The sequence below is a fragment of the Littorina saxatilis genome, linkage group LG5 (assembly GCF_037325665.1).
Source record: "Littorina saxatilis isolate snail1 linkage group LG5, US_GU_Lsax_2.0, whole genome shotgun sequence".
Taxonomy (NCBI): domain Eukaryota; kingdom Metazoa; phylum Mollusca; class Gastropoda; order Littorinimorpha; family Littorinidae; genus Littorina; species Littorina saxatilis.
This window is the reverse complement of record NC_090249.1, coordinates 21486510-21495293: the sequence shown is the minus strand read 5'-3', so window position 1 is coordinate 21495293 and position 8784 is coordinate 21486510.

Below are 8784 nucleotides of genomic sequence, written 5' to 3'. Positions count from 1 at the left end.
CTTAGGGGGGAAACGGAACTGCTGGTTTTTGCAAAGCTTTCTCCAGTTTGGCGTCTTGTCGCAAAACGGAAAAAAGACTTCAGGTGTACTGCTGAAGACCTACCTTTTATAGCAATGTGCAATACATTGTACGATGTATATATTTATATATATAAATATATAGTTACTACGCTACTACGTTTAACTAGGAATTTAGTCTGCTAGAATAGTTGTAGCAGCTCACAAAATCGCTTCCAACACCGAAGTACGTTTTAGAATAAGTCAAATCATCTTGTAAAATGTGAACTCCCCTTTAAAAGAAAATATAACACAGTTTTTCAAACATTCATCAAGGTATCAATCATCCTGACCTCAGGTCAAAGTGAGTTCGGCTCATTCTCTCCCTGACAGGATGCCTTGACCGATTTTTTTTAAATTTTTTTTTTTTACATATTTAGAGCTTTTTGGCTCACGTAAGTGTAGCCTATGCGATGATAAACTTTGTCTGTCTGTGCGTGCGTGCGTGCGTGCGTGCGTGCGTGCGTGTGTGTGTGTGTGTGTGATAGAAACTTTAACATTTCCGAGTCTATGGATTACGTCAGTCTCGGTCAAAAGTGTTTGACGTGTGTGATAGAAACTATTTGAAGACGTCACATTATGACGTAAGAGGGTTAGACGTCACGCAAAGGAATTACTGAACGTCTCGGTCATTGTTATTGTGAGCGGGCCGAGACTACTTGGCAGATCCAGGGTCTCGCTTTCTTGCACAGTTTCACCTATGCTTACTGTGTGTGTGTGTGTGTGTGTGTGTGTGTGTGTGTGTGTGTGTGTGTGTGTGTGTGTGTGTGTGTGTGTGTGTGTGTGTGTGTGTATGTGTGACGGAGTGATTGAGTTTGTGTTACTGTTTGTCGATTTCTTACGTGAGCCTTGAAGGCTTCGCCTCTTGTTGTAATGTGTTATGGCTGTAAGCAGATTCGCGATCGTCGATAATGAATTTTCATGGTGTTTTGTAATTTTTAAATTTCAAAGGAATTGATATGTAAGACAGTTTCAAGCGAGCTATTTTTCGCGGCTGTATTCACTGTGCAAACAACTCTAAATATGGCAAAAGTGTCACGTGATAATCAACCGTTTGGTTTCGGCGCTCACTGGAGCAGACGATTTTTTCTGTAACCAGTTGACAGTGATGAAACCATACATTACGGTCTCCTTCCGACAGCAGTCCCAAAATTTCGACTTGTTGGCTCACGTAAGTGTAGCCTATGCGATGATAAACTTTGTCTGTCTGTGCGTGTGTGTGTGTGTGTGTGTGTGTGTGTGATAGAAACTTTAACATTTCCGAGTCTATGGATTACGTCAGTCTCGGTCAAAAGTGTTTGACGTGTGTGATAGAAACTATTTGAAGACGTCACATTATGACGTAAGAGGGTTAGACGTCACGCAAAGGAATTACTGAAAGTCTCGGTCATTGTTATTGTGAGCGGGCCGAGACTACTTGGCAGATCCAGGGTCTCGCTTTCTTGCACAGTTTCACCTATGCTTACTGTGTGTGTGTGTGTGTGTGTGTGTGTGTGTGTGTGTGTGTGTGTGTGTGTGTGTGTGTGTGTGTGTGTGTGTGTGTGTGTATGTGTGACGGAGTGATTGAGTTTGTGTTACTGTTTGTCGATTTCTTACGTGAGCCTTGAAGGCTTCGCCTCTTGTTTTGACCTTAGAACGATGTCTTTATCATAACTGTGAAGAACAGAACGGAGATCACTGTCGAAGTCGGCCAATCTGCAATCATTTTCGTCTCGCGAACACTGATCTCAAATTTAGATCAGTGCTCGCGAAAAACATATGGGAGATAACTCTGTATTTTTGTTTTGATAGATTCGCGTAGGACTGTAGCGTCCGGTCAGAGAGATAACTGGCGATAGCCGTTGAGCGATGACTGATCAGAATGGGTTGATACACGTGCTCCGGTCCACGTGTTTCCGACAGACCCCTCGCTAGTGATTGGTCCATCCTTTGTTTGTCGGAGGTTTTGCAAGAAAAGGTCACTCTCCCACAATCCATAGCCTACAAACCCAAAGGAGTTATTTTGGGAATTCGTCTATTAAGTCATCATGCAAGTTCTGAGCCACACTGAGCTCCCAGAAGGTGAGACCACTGCGCCACCGCAAAAGAAACTGTTTGAGCTGGATGAGTAATACAAAAACATCAGGCACATTTTTGCTGTAACATTAAATTAGGGGGACTCCACCCAGAACGTGAGGTCTTGTCGCTCGTTTCCGTCTTTCCGCTTCCCTTAAAACCTGTGTGTGTGTGTGTGTGTGTGTGTGTGTGTGTGTGTGTGTGTGTGTGTGTGTGTGTGTGTGTGTGTGTGTGTGTGTGTGTGTGTGTGTGTGTGTGTGTGCCGTGTGTGTGTTTTGATCTGTAACATTCTGAGGATATGGGAATTAAGATTGGCATTGGCTTTCTTAAAGTCATTTTCTCTTTTCTGTTCTGTTTCTTTTCACATTAATTTTGGTTTTTGACTAAATGTGTTCAGATAGATTGGGAATCGAGACGGTGTCATGGTGCTTGCATGTCTGCCTGTGTGTGTGTGTGTGTGTGTGTGTGTGTGTGTGTGTGTGTTAGTGTGTGTGTGTGTCAGTGTGTGTGTATGTGTGTGTGTGTGTGTGTGTGTGTGTGTGTGTGTGTGTGTGTGTGTGTGTGTGTGTGTGTGTGTGCGTGCGTGCACAGCCTTTCCATGAACTTTAGCATATGAGTTCTTCCAGACAATATCCGATCCCCAGACGTGTTTTTCCCGTTTTTTTCTTTCGATGAGTGTCTTTAATTACGTCATATCCGGCTTTTTTTAGGCAAAGGTTGAGGCTGCTCTGTGGTGACCTTATTTTTGTCAGCAAATTGATTGAAACTTTGATAAAACATTCTTCAGTATTGCCTTTCAGTTTCGAAGCTTAAATAATTTGTTAAGGTTGTCATTAAAATCGAATTTTTACTGATAGATTTAAACATGATTGCAATGTATTCCTCCTCGAATCCTGAATCAAAGAACTACATACAAATATGTTATGTTTACTCTGAAAATGTTATAGGAATGAAAGAAATGAATTTATGCAAACTATGTCTTATGTTGGCATTCTTCGCCAAGACCAGCTCGACCCGTCTCGCGGTGTACGGTTTCCGGCTAGCCAGGTTTTAGTAGTCTTGACAATAACTGATCCCAGGTTTTCGGTGTTGATCTTTTAGTTTCAGTCCGACGGATTGACTGAATGTATTGACATTGTTTAACGCGACTTGTTATTTTCTTTCTTTCTCTAGTCCCTTCATCTATCCTTTTGACCAGGTCACCTAGTTTGTCCCAAGGATGTCCATTCATCGTATGTACCACCGTACAATGTAAGATCAAACTACAAAAAGTCTAGTTTTAACATTGTCTTATTTCCATTTTATAAATGTACATATAAGATAAGAGAAAACGATCATCATTGAGAAACTTAAGCGCTATAATCAATAAATGTCACTCACGTGGCCATGAGCAACCACTTTCATGCCCTTGTGTTTTCATTGACAGCTGATTGTGTGTTTTATTTGTGCTTTTCCCTTTTGTCTCTCCTTTGCACTCTTACCATAACTGTTCTTTAAGCTGGTCCTTAATTGAGCCCGAAGTCGACTTCGCGAAGACTCAGCGAAGTCTTTTTACCGAAAACTCAGTGCTAAAGCTCCGTGCGGCAAGCTTCGCGAAGTATACTTCGCGTTGTCGACTTTGCCCAGTTAAGGAAAAAAAGTGTAAGATGAATTTATCGCCAGATAGCTTTGATGGATGGTAAAACTCATGGTTCGAATCTCCCAGATCCCGTCGCGATATAACCTTCGTGGTTGAAAACGACGTTAAACACCAAATAAAGAAAAGAAATTCCTTCGAGGTAGGAAAAACACCCCCGGAAGTAACCATTCTCACTGCACCCATTCTCACTGCCACCAACTGAGAAGGTTCTTTCCCTTTGACCATGAATATGTTTCTCTATAAGTCCTTGTAGAATCTTAATCCACCAATAACTCCCTAACCGTGTGTTTGACTGGAATGTATAGAACCTGTTCACCAAGTTTGGTGACGATCGGTCCGTTCATTCTTGAGATCTATATGCGAACACAAACACACAAACACACAAACACACAAACACATCGACCGAAACCTATACACACCCCTATAACGGGGGTGTAAAAAGAATCTCCCAGATGTGTGTGTCAGTGGTGTAACTGTATGTATAAAGCATAACACTCCGTTTAAGGAATACTGTCATTCCGGACCTCAGTTCTAAGGTAGACTGCCTCGAGTTCAGCCATTCCGAGCATTGCAATACATAGTGAGTAGCTGTGGTGAAGTCTCAAGATGGTAAATTGTTATATGAAGTCTTATATCGCGTGCGTATCTCCAGACTCGGACTCAAGGCGCAGGGATCTATTTATGCCGTGTGAGATGGATTTTTTTACACAATACATCACGCATTCACATCGACCAGCAGATCGCAGCCATTTCGGCGCATATCCTACTTTTCACGGCCTATTATTCCAAGTCACACGGGTATTTTGGTGGACATTTTTTTTTATCTATGCCTATACAATTTTGCCAGGAAAGACCCTTTTGTCAATCGTGGGATCTTTAACGTGCACACCCCAATGTAGTGTACACGAAGGGACCTCGGTTTTTCGTCTCATCCGAAAGACTAGCACTTGAACCCACCACCTAGGTTAGGACTTGAAAGGGGGGAGAGAATTGCTAACGCCCTGACCCAGGGTCGAACTCGCAACCTCTCGCTTCCGAGCGCAAGTGCGTTATGCCTCGGTCTCACATATACGATTTTTCGGAAGTGTCGGGGATAGTTAAGTCGGCTAGGTCGGAAGTGTCGGATGCAAATTCGGCTCCAAATTTCACTCCCGACCTGTCCTTACGACTGATCCGACCATGTAGCCGACAAGCAGACGACAACCACCCGACTTTAGGGCCGACAAATCCGACATGTGTCCAGACACTTCCGACTGCAGTAACGACAATTCCGACTGCAGTTACGACAGGCCCGGCTGAAAAACTTCCAAACAATAAACGACTCTCACGACCAGTGTAACGACTAAACCGACTAGCTAACGACTGTCCTAACGACAAATCAGACTGCCCTTACGACTAATCCGAACGAAACTATGCTACCGACAAATCCGACCACCCTTACGAGTCTTCCGACTACCGTTACGACTAATCAGAATCGCCTTACGACTAAACCGACACGCTTACGACAACCACCCGACAAATTTCTATTCGTCTGAGTCGGGAGGCTCTTCCGACTGTTTTGAAAATTTCAAAACAGTCTGAAGGGCCTTCCGAACTATCCGACTTTTCAAAAACAAAATTGCTAATTCTCACGAACTCTCCGACCTCTTCCGACTTCCAGCCGACTACCTAAAGTCGGGTGACATTCGTAGATGTGAGACCGAGGCATTACCACTCGGCCACCCAGTCCAAATTGTGTCATGTCACCCGAATGATTAATCACGCGTTACGTCGCGCACCGCACAGCGCTGCTGCAGCCAACATCGTTTCTGCAATTTATAATGTAGACAATAGAGACAGGACCTCAGCCATTTTAAGGTAGCGGGACATACTCGTACACATATATCCAAATGTAAATGTCTTGGGATAGAACAGAGCCGTCACAGGCTCGCAGAACATTGCGGCAAATATTTACGGTATGAAATTGAATACACGTTAGTGTTATGACCGGCGTCTACATTTATTTTCGGTTACGAATAAGATTAAGATTGTAAAATTAATGTACTGTATTTTTTTGTCACTTTTGGCACAGGAAATGCCTGCCTGCCTCGTGTGGCTGTCATTCATTCCAAAATGTGTGCTATGACAGTATCTGAATGGCCTCATTGAAAGTTTTTGTTCCGTTATCGTTTTTAGATAGGCCTAGATAGTACGATATGTTATCATGAACAACAGGAACGGAGTGTACTTCAGCAAAGAAACATAATATTGCAGTACCGCTTTGCCATTGCAAGTTCTGCATGTTCAGTTGTACATGTGTATGTGTCGTGAAAAAACAAGCCGCAGAATTGTCTTTGTTTAGTTACTTATTTTGTTTGTTTATAGATGATTAATTGAGGATGAAAGTCGCTCGTTCACATTTCAATCCTTGTTCATTCTCTCATGTGCAAAGATCAAACTTTGAGAGGTGAGAATTTTACCGTTTCTTTAATTCCAAGTTAAGCGTCCACGAATGATCCCACCATTTGAACAGTTGATACGACGGGCGCAGTGGCGTGGTTGTTACTAGACGTCGGCCTCCTAATCGGGAGGTCGTGAGTTCGAATCCCGGTCGCTGCCGCCTGGTGGGTCGGTTAAGAGATTTTTCCGATCTCCCAGGTCAACTTATGTGCAGACCTGCTAGTGACTTAACCCCCTTCGTATGTACACATAAGCACAAGACCGGAAAAGATCATGTAATCCATGTCAGAGTTCGGTGGGTTATAGAAACACGAAAATCGGCGTATGCTGCCTGAATGGCGGGGTAAAAACTGTCATACACGTAAAATTCTACTCGTGCTAAAAACATGAGTGAACGTGGGAGTCTAAGCCCATGAACGAAGAAGAAGAAGAAAAATAACAGTTGGGATTGGATTGAATTTTTTTGATTGAGCAAACAAAATTCGTTCAAGCAAAAAGACGCCTTGGATTTTTAGAAACTCTACAATTCGTTTTCCGCATCCTCATACCATGATTTTGCCCTGAAGAAAAAAATTAAGAGCAAAGTTAAAATTAGGCTCATGTCTGAATGTGTGCCCTGATGCTTTGTTTTTTGCTCTTCCGCGGTACTTAATTTGAATAAATCTTATAAAACCAAATAAAGAGCCAGGTGGGGGATCGGGGTTTGGACAGAAAAAACACACACACACACAGGTGCTAGGTGTGAGATATGTTAGCAATAAATAGGTTGTCAGAGGACCATTTGTACCTGTCTCTCCAAACAGCCCCTCCGTCACACTGTCCTAATCTCTCTCCATGGACAACGCCCTCACAAACACTGTGGTCACGTTGCAGTTGACGTCGGTGGTGGGAGGGGAGGGGGGTATTGTGTTGGGGGGTGGTGGGATAGGGGTTGGGGAGGGCCAGAGGGAGGCGACGACGTCGAACACGAGTAGAGAAAATAGGCATTTTTAAATGTTTTTGATAATAATGATAATAATAATAATAATAATGAGGATAGTTATATGGCGCAAATTCTAATACAGTTCTAAGCGACTCACAAACACATACATAGATAAATGTATGTATTTAAATGCTTATAATGTTTTATTGTCGTTTTCGTTGTCGTATTCACCAGCATTGTAATCTTACACGTTTTAGATATTAATGTGAATCTGACTTTAACTTTGACTTTTAAAGTGGGCAGCTTGCGAGTGAGACCAGCTGGAGTTACTTTGTTGTGGATTCCTTATATTATCTTCACTGAATAGCTCCGCCGATTGGAGGTTGCAGATGCAAGTACGTAAGAATGCTTGGCACATTAAGAAAGAAATCCCCAAATGGAGTCAAAACTTTGTGGAAAGAGTGAAGCTTAAGATTGTGTCCAATGTTGTTACTTTCTAAAAAGTTTGAGATTCCTTCTCCTCATCGAAGCGTTCATTTAGTTTGGAGGTAGAGGCTAGTTTGCACGGCAACAATGCTTGACACATTAATCTGACAGACATCCCACGAATTCATTGAAAACCTCATGGTCCTTAGACGTGCGGGACATCGTGATCTTCGGTTGAGTAGGTGGCTCAAATATTTTGCCTATTCAAAGAATCGAACTTGACAATAATAATAATAATAATAATGCAAACTTTTATAGCGCTTTTCTAGAAAAATGTCTACTCTTAGCGCTTTACAATACATACATCGACCAAGCATACTATACACGCACAGGCAAAGAAACCGACCAAACATAACCAACAAACTATACATGCACAGGCAAAGAAAGCGACCAAACATACAATACACGCACAGGCAAGATAACGACCAAACATAAACAAGCATACTATGACCAATCCATGAAAAAATAGTTTACTTGTTTGCAAATTAAATATTTTGTTTAAGTTTTCACACGAACAGTCTTTTTGGTAACTGGTGATTGTTTCCAAGACGCAGGAACATTTTAACGATTAACTGTGACAGGTGGATTAGATAGCATGGTTTGTATTGATTAAATGTCAAACATTTGTCTCCTTTGCAATCAAATATTCATTTGCCGACGAGCCCCTCAGTTTACCGCTTTTATAGTGGAGTTGATGAAGTACTTAGTTGTTGATAGAGTACTTAGTACTACTACTACTACTAATTAAATTGAATGAACTAACAATGTATCTTGACACAACTCGAGTCTGGTTTACCTCTTGCAACGCTTTTACAGAAGCACCTATATGATTTCAAATAGTACCACCCAGTTACGACTTTCTTATTGTTTCAGAGTATGATACAATGCTGACATTCCAATTTTCATATGGCTTTTGGTAGGAGAGAAAGTCGTGTGTGTGTGTGTGTGTGTGTGTGTGTGTGTGTGTGTGTGTGCTGTGTGTGTGTGCGTGTGTGTGTGCGTTCGTGCGTGCGTGCGTGTGGGCGTGTGTGTGTGTGAGAGAGATAGAGAGAGAGAGAGAGAGACTGAGAGAGAGAGAGACAGAGAGAGAGAGAGAGAGAGAGAGAGAGAGAGAGAGAGAGAGAGAGAGAGAGAGAGAGAGCGAGCAGAAGTCGAACAGAAAAGGTGGTATATTTTAGAGTGATAT